Source organism: Callospermophilus lateralis, chromosome 4 (genome assembly GCF_048772815.1).
Source record: "Callospermophilus lateralis isolate mCalLat2 chromosome 4, mCalLat2.hap1, whole genome shotgun sequence".
Taxonomy (NCBI): domain Eukaryota; kingdom Metazoa; phylum Chordata; class Mammalia; order Rodentia; family Sciuridae; genus Callospermophilus; species Callospermophilus lateralis.
Genome location: NC_135308.1, coordinates 157675021 through 157686141, shown reverse-complemented (window position 1 = coordinate 157686141; position 11121 = coordinate 157675021). Strand labels below are relative to the sequence as shown.

Genomic DNA, 11121 nt, shown 5'->3' with positions numbered 1-11121 from the left:
AGGGTCTCACTGAGTTGCTTAGTACCTCACAGTTGCTGAGGCTGGTTTTGAACTCAAGATTCTCCTGTTTGCAGCCTCCCAAACCGCTGGAATTACAGGCGTGTGCCCCACCATGCTAGGCTCTACCTTGAGGCATTTTAAAAGAAAGATGCTTACTTCGCTGACTTCTGGACGCCTCAGCCAAAGACTTTAGCAAAACACACTCCAGGTTTCACTGTTCTTGTTATTGTTCCTCTTTCCCTGCTGGGCTGTGAGCACCTGAGGGCAAGGGTTTGTGATTTTATTCACTGCAGTTTTGTCTGCACCAGGAACTTGGCCTGGCTTGTGGTGAGTACAGAAAAGACAAGACAGGATCTGACTCTGGTTCCGCCTCTCACTGACATCCACTTCTGGGGACCGTTTCCTCTCACAGAACCTCGGTGTCTCCATCTAAAAAGTGGGGATAATGTTATTACTTCTCAGGGGTTTTGTGAGGATCAAGAGGGTAAGAGGTGTAAGCCTGCACTGTCAGCATGTTAGTTACTTCCTTGAGGGAGAGGGCTTGGTCTAGTCTGAGCCTCTGGACTCCCAGAGGGCAGAGACCTTGCTCTCTGATGTCTGCAGGGCCTGGCGCAGCCCGTCAGGAGATCTCGGACTTGTACTGCTGACATCTCCAATGCAAAGCCCAGCAGAAATTCAACAGAGCACACATCCTTGGATTTACCTGCTCTTCCCTTGACATTGTCTGCTCATTCGATGCTACCTAGTAATCCCCTACACTCCATCTCTTGATTTCCCATTCATCTATCAGTTTCCACCAGAAATAACTGGGGAAGGGACACTTAACTACATCAGGCACTGAGATTCTTTTTTTTCAAATTTGTCTTTGTTTCCAAAGAAACAAAGCCTTCCTGACCTACACTTCCTTGGTCTGCTCTGCACTTCAGATTCAGCTGTGTGTCTGTGTGGCCAGACTTGCCTCTCAGGCCACTCTGAACACAGGGTGGGTGTTTGCTGAAGAATGGGACTCATCCTGTTAACCCTACTGATTTTCTTGGGTCAGACTGCATGGTCGTGGGTGCGTAGTCCTGGCCTTTTGTAAGCTCGCTCATTACCATCACCCTAACTTCACTTGTTTGGGGTGTGGAGGGCAACATATTTTCACCAAGAATTCATCTCTTTCTTTCAGATCCAAGCTGAAACTCTTCTTCCCATCTGCAAAATGGGGGAAAGAGTTACTACAACCCATAGAAGATGGAGATGAAGTCATTTTGTAACTGATAAAGCTCTGTACAAATATTAGTTACTATAATTAGCTTTATTAACTTGCATAGAATCTTACCTAAGCCTGAGGAACCACTTGCATTCACTACCTGAGTCTGGGCACTTATCTTTGGATGGAAGAGGAGAACACCAGCAGCTACATTGCTCACATGGACAGAGGTAGTCTGGCATATGGTGGGCAAAAGGTGCGACTTATGCAGTCCAGGGGGAGAAATAAAGAATGCCCACACACTTTTGCCCTAGTCATTCAAATCACTCAATACAATTCCACTCTATAGGTTCTTAATCAAGAAAATGACAATCCCTAATGCTGGGCACTTCAATAAACATAACCAATCCACAGCAAACAATTCTAGATTAATTCTAAGCACTGCAAACACATTTACTCATGACAGGCTCATGACAGACATTCCCTCTGCATGCTAAGCTCAAGTGTCAGATCTAAAGTCTCAAGCCTTGAGCTCTAAGTCCAGCAGGCGCCCACTCACTCAGACCGTGGTGACCAGATCAGGAGCCAAGGCAGGCTTCTCCTGGGGTGCAGCTGATGACTGGCTGAGGAGAGAGTCTTAGGGAGAAGTTGTGACTCTCACCAGGGTCAAGATGTGGGTGTAGAGTTTGAGAGTGGTGAGGAAAAAGCAGAGAATCAGGCCAATGACAAAAGGTGCTGGGATGTCAGTCCAGGTCCTCTCAGGCTCTCAGTGTGAGGGCACCAGGGTCGGCTGGCTGAATGTCTGTTCATTTGCTCCAATTATTTATACCACATTTTGGGGCTTTTGACCCCACTTTTAATCCTTATCAGTTGCCACTGGGTCATTTACCTTCGGGTTAAAACATCTGGTCTGGTGGTTCCCTTTTCGCCTTTCCCTCTTACTGGGTGAGGACAGCCTGCCCGAGGCTTCACCCTGAGTTTGCCAGGTGGGGAGAAGTCAGTGCCTGAGCGCCACACTGGAGGGCTCCATGGGTGTGCCTGGTGAGACTGCAGGCTTCAAACTGGAGTTTTAAAATGGAGTTGCTTAGGGCTCAGGCTGGTTGGGGAATCATCAGGAAAAGTAAAACCCCAACCCAGTCTGGTGGGCTGGACCCAGAAAGCCTGCTTCGTCAGACGCACACAACCTCATCATTGGCATTGTTAATCCTAACAAGTGCCATCACTGAAGTCCCTCTACGCGCAGGCAGAAGGGCTAAGTTCTTTCTGGTCACAACACACACCGCGGTGGGGTATTCCTGCACCCACCTCTCAGGTTCACTGAGATCATTTGTCCAGGTAATAAGATCTGCGTGGAGGAGGGCTGTCAGACAACAAATAAGATTATAGCACTACACTGTACTTACACCGTATCATCGTTATCTACACCAAAAATTCATTTGTGGGTTACCTGAAATTCAAATTTAATTGGAGGTCCCCTATTTTATTATTTGCTACAATCCTAGTTTGGGAGTACCCGGCAAAAATCAAAGCAGGTTCCTCCCTGTCACGCCCTGTGCCTTCGTCGGCTTGATTGTGATCTTTATGAGCAGTCACCAGCAGTAAGTCCACAGGGCTCCCGGGATGTTTCAGGGGGCGCAGGGAGGAAAGGGACCGGGCGGTTGCCCCTCTTCAACATGTCTTTCAACTAGCCCTCACAGGGACCTTCCGCCCGGCGCAGACATGGCCGCGCCCGGCAGCGGAGAATTGGCTCCTGCCGAGAGCACGTCCTCCCTCGGCTACGAGAGCCCCTTCCATTGGGCAGTTATTCAAGATGGCGGAGCCCCGCCCCCGCCCGTCCTCGTGCGCGGGGTTCGCAGGGCGGGGGCGGAGCTGCAGCGGCGATCCGGGGCCTGGGCTCTGATGATTGGCGGAGAGCCGAGGTCGGGCCGTCACGTGGTGCGGCGCGCGTTTGTTTGCGGAAGTAGGAGGCGGCAGAGTGCTGAGTAAGCTGAGGTGAGTGACGGCGCAGCGGGGCGGGGCCCCGGCGCCTCCCCTAATCTCCGCACCCGGGGCTCCGATGTCTCCATCCGAACCCTGCTTTGGACCATCCTGGTGTCTCCGATTCTGAGGCACGTCCTCCACTGATCCTTGTGCGACCGTCTGAGTGTCTCTGGTTTCTGTCCTTTGATCCCCCCGACGTCCCCAACTCCCATCCCCCCGACGTCCCCAACTTCCATCCCATGGCCGCTCTTGGCTCATCTCCAACTGTGCTCTTTTAGGGACCCGGCCTCGTCCCTGGACCCCTCTTCAGTGTCCCAGTCACCTTCTTGTGCTTCCCTCAGTACCCTAACTTCCAGAATCTTCCCCTCCCAACCCTCGCAGCCTCCGCCTTCCACCCTGGGACCCTTGGGTGGTCCTGAGCTTCCTTCCCGAGCCCTCGAAGTGCTCCTGGTTCTCCCCCATTGTCTTTGTCTCCTGCATTCTTTCTTTTGTGTTTTCTTCTTTTTCCATTTCTAATTCCCTCTCCCCGCTTTTTCTCATGTGCCTCTAGATTTCCTCTGCTCCCTGCTTGCCCACGACCTAGTCTCCAATCCCGTGTCCACCTCCAGCTCCCACAGATGACCTGGAAGCTGGTGACAGGGAGCTTGTGAACTAGGTGACCATGTGACTGGTCAGGGTGTGGTTTGGGACAGGGAGGGCACAGGGCTTTGGGATCTGTGCCCATTTTCTTAATGGGCTACCCACATGACCCCAAACAAATACCATCCCTTCCTCTGAGCTTCTGGGTCTTCCCCTCACCTGCCCTTTTACCAGCCCAACAGGATGTTAGGCAGGTTTGGTTTGGCAACACTGAAACTCCACCCTTGGCCTGAGTGCAGTGTTTTTGTTATTGTCTGTGCCTTAAAATGTTCCTGAAGTTTGGAAGCTGTTTTCTGTTCAAGTCTCAGTTTTCTCATCTGTGGCAAGGGAATGTGGTTCCATGTGAAGCTGCCATATGGTTCAATATTTGAGAAAATGTAGAAGGCACAGCATTGTAACCTGTGTGGCTTGGTACAAATGTATGGCCATTGCTGTTGTATCAAAGGCAGGACAGAATGGAATAGGAATGGAAAGAAGTGAAATGATAAGAGAAAGATGAGTGCATGTCTTTCCTTTGTCATTTGGCAGTGTTTATTGAATCAGGCTTTTTATATATCTTTACCATTTCATTTATTCATTGAACAAATACTAATTTGACTCCAGTGTTTTAGGATATGCTCCATGTAGCCAGTGTTATTCCCATTTAGCAGGTAGAGGAGAAGAGGGTGAAGGAGTTGCCTGAGGTCATACCAGTTAGGTTGGAGCTGGGAACTGAATACAGTGTGCATGATCCCCAGTTCTCAATGGTTTGACTTGATTTTTTTGTACTGAATGATGATACAAAGGCGATAATGCTTTCAGTAGAAGCCGTACTTTGAATTTTGAATTTGAGTATTTTCTTGGGCTAGGGACATGTGGCTTTGTCTTCTCATTGCTGGACAGTGGTGGTGAACTGTACCCAGTCAGCTAGGGGATCACGAGGGGAAACAGTGGGCACTCCCCAGTGTGCTGTGTTGCTAAGTTATGATGTCTGATGACATCATACCAGGGATTGAACCCAGGGTGCTTGACTACTGAGCCACATTCCTAGCCTGTTTATTTATCTATTTTAGGGGAGGTACTGGGGATTGAACTCGGGGCACTCAGCCTCTGAGCCACATTTCCAGCCCTATTTTTTTTTTTAACATTTTGTTTCGAGACAGGGTCTCATTAAGTTGCTTAGGGCCTTGCTAAATTGCTGAGGCTGGTTTTGAACTTGTGATCCTCCTGCCTTAGCTTCCCAAGCTGATGGGATTACAGGCATGTGCCACAATGCTTGGCTCCTAAAAATGCATTTTAATTTTTTAAAATATATATATTTATTTTTTAGTTTTCGGCGAACACAACATCTTTGTATGTGGTGCTGAGGATCGAACCTGGGCTGCACGCGAGCCGCTACCGCTTGAGCTACATCCCCAGCCCCCTAAAAATGCATTTTTAAAAAAATATTTGTTTTCATTGTCAGTGGACCTTTATTTTATTTATATGTGATGATGAGAATTGAGCCCAGTGCCTCATACATACTAGGCAAGCGCTCTACCACTGGTTCACAACCTCAACCCCTAAAATGCATTTTTTGACTTGTGATGTTTTCAAGTTATGATGGGCTTATTGAAGCAAAACCCCATCAAAAGTCAGGGAGCATATACTGTCCATGGGGCGCCAGAGCCTGTATACACAGATTGTCCTGCTGTGTACGGGTTGCTCCTGTTGTCTCGGTGTATGGGAAATTTTCTCTCCCTTGGATGGTTACTTATATATTAAATGGCTTTACTTTTCACTCAACAGAATGACATCACCAAAAAATGGATAAAGGGGGAATTTAAAACATGTGTGCTCACCTGCTCTGGGCATGTGTGCAGGGCAGTGGGTAGGGGAGGGCCATGGTGAAGGGAGTGTTCCTAGCTTCACTGTATCTTAAGTGCCACTTCTCTTTTGGTCGCCTCATTTTCAAGTGATCTCATCCAGTCTCATAGCTTCAAAAGTACCATCTGTACTGTAATAGCCCTGCAATTTTTATTTTTTTACTTTTTTGCAGGGCTGAGGATGCAACCTGGTGTGTGCATGCAAGTCTCTGCCTCTGAACTGCATCCTCTCCTAGTCTGGGGAGATCATTTCTCTGGATGATAGACTCACAGTTCTTGATGCTCACTCGCCATCTCAAACTTAGGCATTTCACAGTTGAAGTATTCAGAGTCGAACTGTATTCATCCCCCGCCCCATTCTAGAGCAAAATCTTCCCTCCCATTCTCTTTCCCACCTTTGGATTGGCAGTATTATTCTTTCAGTTGCTCAGATCAAAGCTGTGAGATTATCCTACCCCATATCCAGCCAGAGTGATCTGTTAAATTGTTGCCCATTTTCTCCCAGCCCTGCTGTGACTTCACTTCCTACACAGGCCTAGTCCCTATTCTTCCCTTTTGTTTCCTTGCTGTTCCTGGAACTCATCAGGCGTGCTGCAGCCCCAGGCCCTTTGCACTTCTGCCTAGAAGAAAGCTCTTCACCTGGTACCCATATGACTTTGTCCTCTCATCTTCCAGGAATTTATCCACGGTCAAGTTCTTAGTGAGGGCTTCCCTGGACACCATTTCTAAAATTTCAGTTTCCACGTCAACCTTTCCTATTTAATTTCTTTGGTTTATTTTTCTCCTCAGCACCTAATTAGTTTGTGTGTGTGCGCGTGCGAGCACACACACACACACACACACACACACCTTATTTGACTTCTTTATTATTTGCAGGCCTCTTTGAAATATAAGTTCCAGTAGGGCGGGGATCTTCTCTTTTTTGTTCATTATTGTTCCCTCAGTAGTTAGAACAGCATCTGCCATAGAGGTCCGCATTTGTGGAGTGAATCACAAAATGGGCCACCTGCACCAGCCTCAGGGGCTTTCAGATTTTTCCTGTGTCACTCTCCCCGGGCCTCCTGCAGTCCTCTGGACAGTTGGCTCTAGCTGTGCTCTGGCCAAGCAGAGTGAACGAGAGAGACGCCTTTTCCCTTTTATTTGTTTGTTTGTATATTGGTACCGGGGATTGGACCCACGGGTGCTTTTTGAACCCAGCCCTTTTTATTTTTATTTAGATACAGGCCCTCACTAAGTTGCTGGGGATGGCTTTGAACTTGTGATCCTCCTGCCTCAGCCTCCCCAGCCACTGGGATTACAGGCTGTGCACCATGCCCAGCGCCTTTTCCCTTTTCAAGGGGTACTTTAACCTGGCTCCTGTGAGCGCGTTTTAGGTGAGGACCTTGGCTTTGGGAGTCCAGGAGGCAAAATCAAGCCTCGTCCAGCATTTCTGGCCAGCTTCTTCCTGAAGGTGGTTTGGGCACTAAGTGCTGCTGCTCTGGATTCCAGCAAATCGGGTTCAGATCCTGGCAGTTACCTGGTCTTCTTGAGCCTCGGTGCCTCGTGAGACACGGGGAGACCTGCCTTCTCTTGGGGTGTCCTGAGGATTAAGATGGTGATTCATCTCATGAGGCGTCTGGCGCTCAGTGGATGAAGGTGGCAGTGCTGCTGGGGTGGAAGGTGACAGGACTGAGCCCTTTCCCTTCCTCGCTCACTTAGCAAAGAGGTTGGAGCTGGAGCCAGGGTGAAGGGCTGGAGGGACCTTCTGGTGGGTGCAGTCTTGGAGGTGCAGGGTGTGGTAGCAGGTAGATGTGACCTTTGACCTCAGCTCGCCTTCCCTGTGAACTGCACACCTGCCCGGTGACAGGCCCTTTGCCTCCTGCGGTTCAGGACCCAGCCGCAGGCAGAACCCCCACTTCCTGTCTCTGGGTTGCTTTCCCGTGGACACTGCAGCTTCCAGCTTTCTTCGTGAGCTCAGAGTCCACTAATAGATGTGGGATCCCTTTGCTCTCCATAAAATGTGGCCACCTGTTAGAGGATGGGGTCCCGTGAGTGGGACGTGCTCCTGTGTGGGTGGTCAGGTGTGGGAGCTGCCGGAAGGAAGCCCGGGGGTGACTGCAAGCTGGTGCTCTGATCAGACCTTGTGTCCTCCATTGGCTTTGTCATGACGGGGTGGCAGGAGGTGTTGGTGGTTCGGGGGGTGTCAATGTCCTGCTGCCAGGACCAATCAGCAGTTGTTCCAATCATGGGACATCCTGCTGTAAGTGGCCAGGACTCTGGTGGCCTGATTTTCACCTTAGGCAGTTCTGTATGCTCCTAGAACCCCCACGTGGCCTGTCTTGTGAGGCCTGCTCCTGGCCGGGTGCCTCTGGGCTCCTTCACCTCCTGGGCAGCTGTCCCACTCTTGCGGAAGCCTGGGGCCTGGAGAGTTTCCCTGCTTGGAGTAGGAGTGGGCTCAGCTGTGGGCACCCTGACCAGCGTCTGTGGAGCTGAACTTTCCAGACCAGGGCTCAGAGAGGGACCCGCCTGGCACTGGGTGCCCCTCCCAAAGCTCAGAGGTGCTGGGGGCGGGGGGCTGAGCTCCTCTCGGTGAAGAGCTGGCAGTGTGGGGGGTGAGGGGTGGTCTCCATGATCTCCTCCGAGGACCTCCTGGTGCCCAGCTGGTGGTTCTTTAGGTTTCAGCCATTCGTTCTTGTGACATTCATTAGACCCCCACTGTGGGTCACAAATCAAGAAGCCCACAGGTGCACATCATTGTCCCTTGGTAAGTGCCCCCTGGGCTGTGTGCTGTGACTGGGCTGCTGAGGGGAGGCCGGGAGGGCTCCTGAACGAGCCTTGAAGGACAAGAAGGGATCCTTCACTTTCTGTCATTCTGTGGCACTTCTGGGGATTTTGAGCCCAGGGCCTCGCTGAGGTGCCCAGGCTGGTCCCAAACCTGTGATCCTCCTGCCTCAGCGTGCGAGTTCCCGGAGTCCGGGTGTGCACCGCTGCGCCTGCTTTTGTCAGTGTTTCCTTTTGGGTGGGAGTCGGCATGCCCACTCTAGTTGCTCTTTGGACACTGACAGCTCGAGGCCTCTCTGGCCTCTTCTCTCGGGGGGAAGCCAGAGAGCCTCGGCCCCTGCAGATGCCGCCAGTTTTCCCTGAACAAACCGGGCGGGTGCGCTGGGCCTGGGACAAGGGACTGGTGAGCAGAGACAAGGAGAAAAGCCACTAATATCTGGCCTCAACCCGGGGAGACAAGACTGGCCCCTGGGAAGTGCCTGGAGTGGCCGTCACGCCATCACTGGTCCTGGGTTTTGTTTTTCTGCTGGGCGCGTCCCAGGAGGTGTCCCGGGAGTGTGTCACGGGACCCGCATCGTGGTGGGCCAGTGGTGCGCAGGGAGCCAGCCCAGGTGGGCGGCAGGAGGGACCGTTGTTATGGGTTAAAGCAGATGTTTACACCCGGGAAGATCAAGGGTGGAGGCTGGAGAAGCGGGAGGAAGTGAAGAGGAGGCTGTGCAGGGACAGCCTCCAGTACAGGCCCCAGGTCCCCAGTGGCTGCTCGCTCCGCTGCCCCTCCTCCTGTCCCCTGCAGCTGGGCGGGGAGGAGCCTGGCCCTGGGCTCTGAGTGGGGGACAGAGGAAGAGGACAGGAACGGGGAGGCACGTGCCTGCCTTCCCCTCACTGGCCGCCCTCCTGGCCAGGACAGTGCCAGGATGTGGCCGGTGGTTTCCATTTCCTTTCTCCACCTAGTGATGGCGATGGCTGCCGCTTCTGTGCACAGTGGCCAGTGTCCTGGACCCTTCCCTCCACTGCGTCACTTCATCCTCTCACGCCAACCCCAGGAGGCTGGGTGGGAGCCAGGCCATCCTTTTTGTGGCCGCACAGCCGTCAGCCTGTGGGGGCGCCCCGCAGCCCTGGCGCTGGGGCCTGGGCTGGGACACCAAGGCAGGGCCTCCTCTGGGCGGGGGGTCGTTTCTGAGGCAGCTGGAGCCCGCTGGTCAGCTTCTGCCTTGGCCCCAGTGGCCCTGGCTGCCAGTGCTCCTGATGCCCTCCCCTCCTGGGGGTCCCCCGCGGGCCTGGGCCTGCTGCCGGGACGCCTGCCCTGTTCTAAGCCACCCTGACCCCACTGGCCCCCCGGAGCTCGGCCCACTCCTGCTTTCTTTAGAAACGTATGATCATTCGCATACCATTGGGAAAACACGGGAAAGCAGAAGCCCGCCGTGAGCCCAGCGCCGTCCTCTGTGTTGGTATTCTGGTGTTTTCTATCTTGGTATTATTTTCTTCTCAGTTAAATTCTGTTCTGTCAAACTTGCCGTGAGCTAGTGTAGAGGTGAGAAGAGCTTGGGCTTTGGAGCCAACAGGGGCTCCAGTCCTCTGTCCTCTGCTACTAGCTGTGTGACCTCAGGCACATCACTTAACCTTTCTGTGGCTGAATCCCATGTGAAATGAGGATGAGGATGTAACTGTTTGGTCGGGTGGTCCTGCGGGGGAAATGGGGAGAATACGGAGGGGACGGTGCCAAGCACAGGGAGGGGCTGGGTAGCGTGGGGGGGTGACTGGTTTGAAGCTTGTCGTCTGGCGGGGACACTTAGGACGCACTGGGGCAGAGGAGTGGAGAGTTTTTTGACTTTTGTGGTGGTGGAGATGGGACCCAAGGCCTCCCGCATACTGAGCATGTGCCGTCACTGAGCTGTACCCCCAGCCCTGAGGTGGCAGCATCAAGCCAGGAGGAGACCTGGCAGTTGGAGAGGCGTGTGCAGAGCAGTTCAAGGGGCGTGTGAGAGCTGAGCCTGGACCTGAACAGCAGCGGGCCTTCCACACAGAAAAGGAGAGGGTGCACCCTGTTCCAGATGGCCACAGCCAGGCAGGCGGCCGGGGAGTGCTCGGGGCTTTCCTCTCCCAAATGCATGAGATTTGGAGTGGACAGGGTGTGAGGCCCGGAGCTGCGGCTGGAGAGCCTGAGCCGGTGGCTGCACGGGCAGCAGAGGCTACCAGCCCCCTGCGGCTCACGGGAGCGGCACAGGCAGCGGTGTGGACTCGTGTCACCAAGTTTCTCCTGAGTGGCCACACTTTGTAGTCACAGCTTTTAGTGGCCACGTGGTACTGCCTGAGTGAATGTAGCCACGTTCACCATTGTACATGGGTGTCGAGGCATGGCGATGTGCGAGCCGGGATACATTTTGGTTATATTTTGGGTGGGGGGTTCCTGGGACCAATTCCTATGCCTTCCCTGGCTGTGGAGAGGGACACAATCTCTCAGCTTCTCTGTCCTTAAAGCCCCCAAGTATGGGAGAGAGAAGGAAACGTGGCAGGTCTGAGTGTTCTCACATTCTCCTGCAGTCCTCACACTGTGAGGGAGGTGAGGCTTGTCCCCATTTGAAAGGAGAAAACTGAGGCTGCCTTCCCATGCTGCGCCCTGCTACTAATCCTAGAGGGAAGGACATTGCAAAGCTTCGGTGTTTTCAGAGTCCTGCATTCAGGGTGCCCTGAGCCTCAGTTTCCTTA

At 52.8% G+C, this 11121-nt stretch overlaps 1 protein-coding gene across 7 annotated transcripts in view; it reads left to right on the top strand.

The window, feature by feature from the left end:
- Positions 1–3158: 3158 nt before the first annotated feature.
- The window catches only part of Pla2g6 (phospholipase A2 group VI), a 47979-nt gene continuing 40016 nt past the window's right edge, over positions 3159–11121 (top strand). For 3 of the 7 annotated variants that reach the window (XM_076855151.2, XM_076855149.2, XM_076855148.2), the window contains exon 1: positions 8022–8192. The gene's annotated coding sequence lies outside the window, so the exon portion shown is untranslated. The other 4 variants (XM_076855150.2, XM_076855146.2, XM_076855147.2 and 1 more) reach the window with 3 other exon arrangements.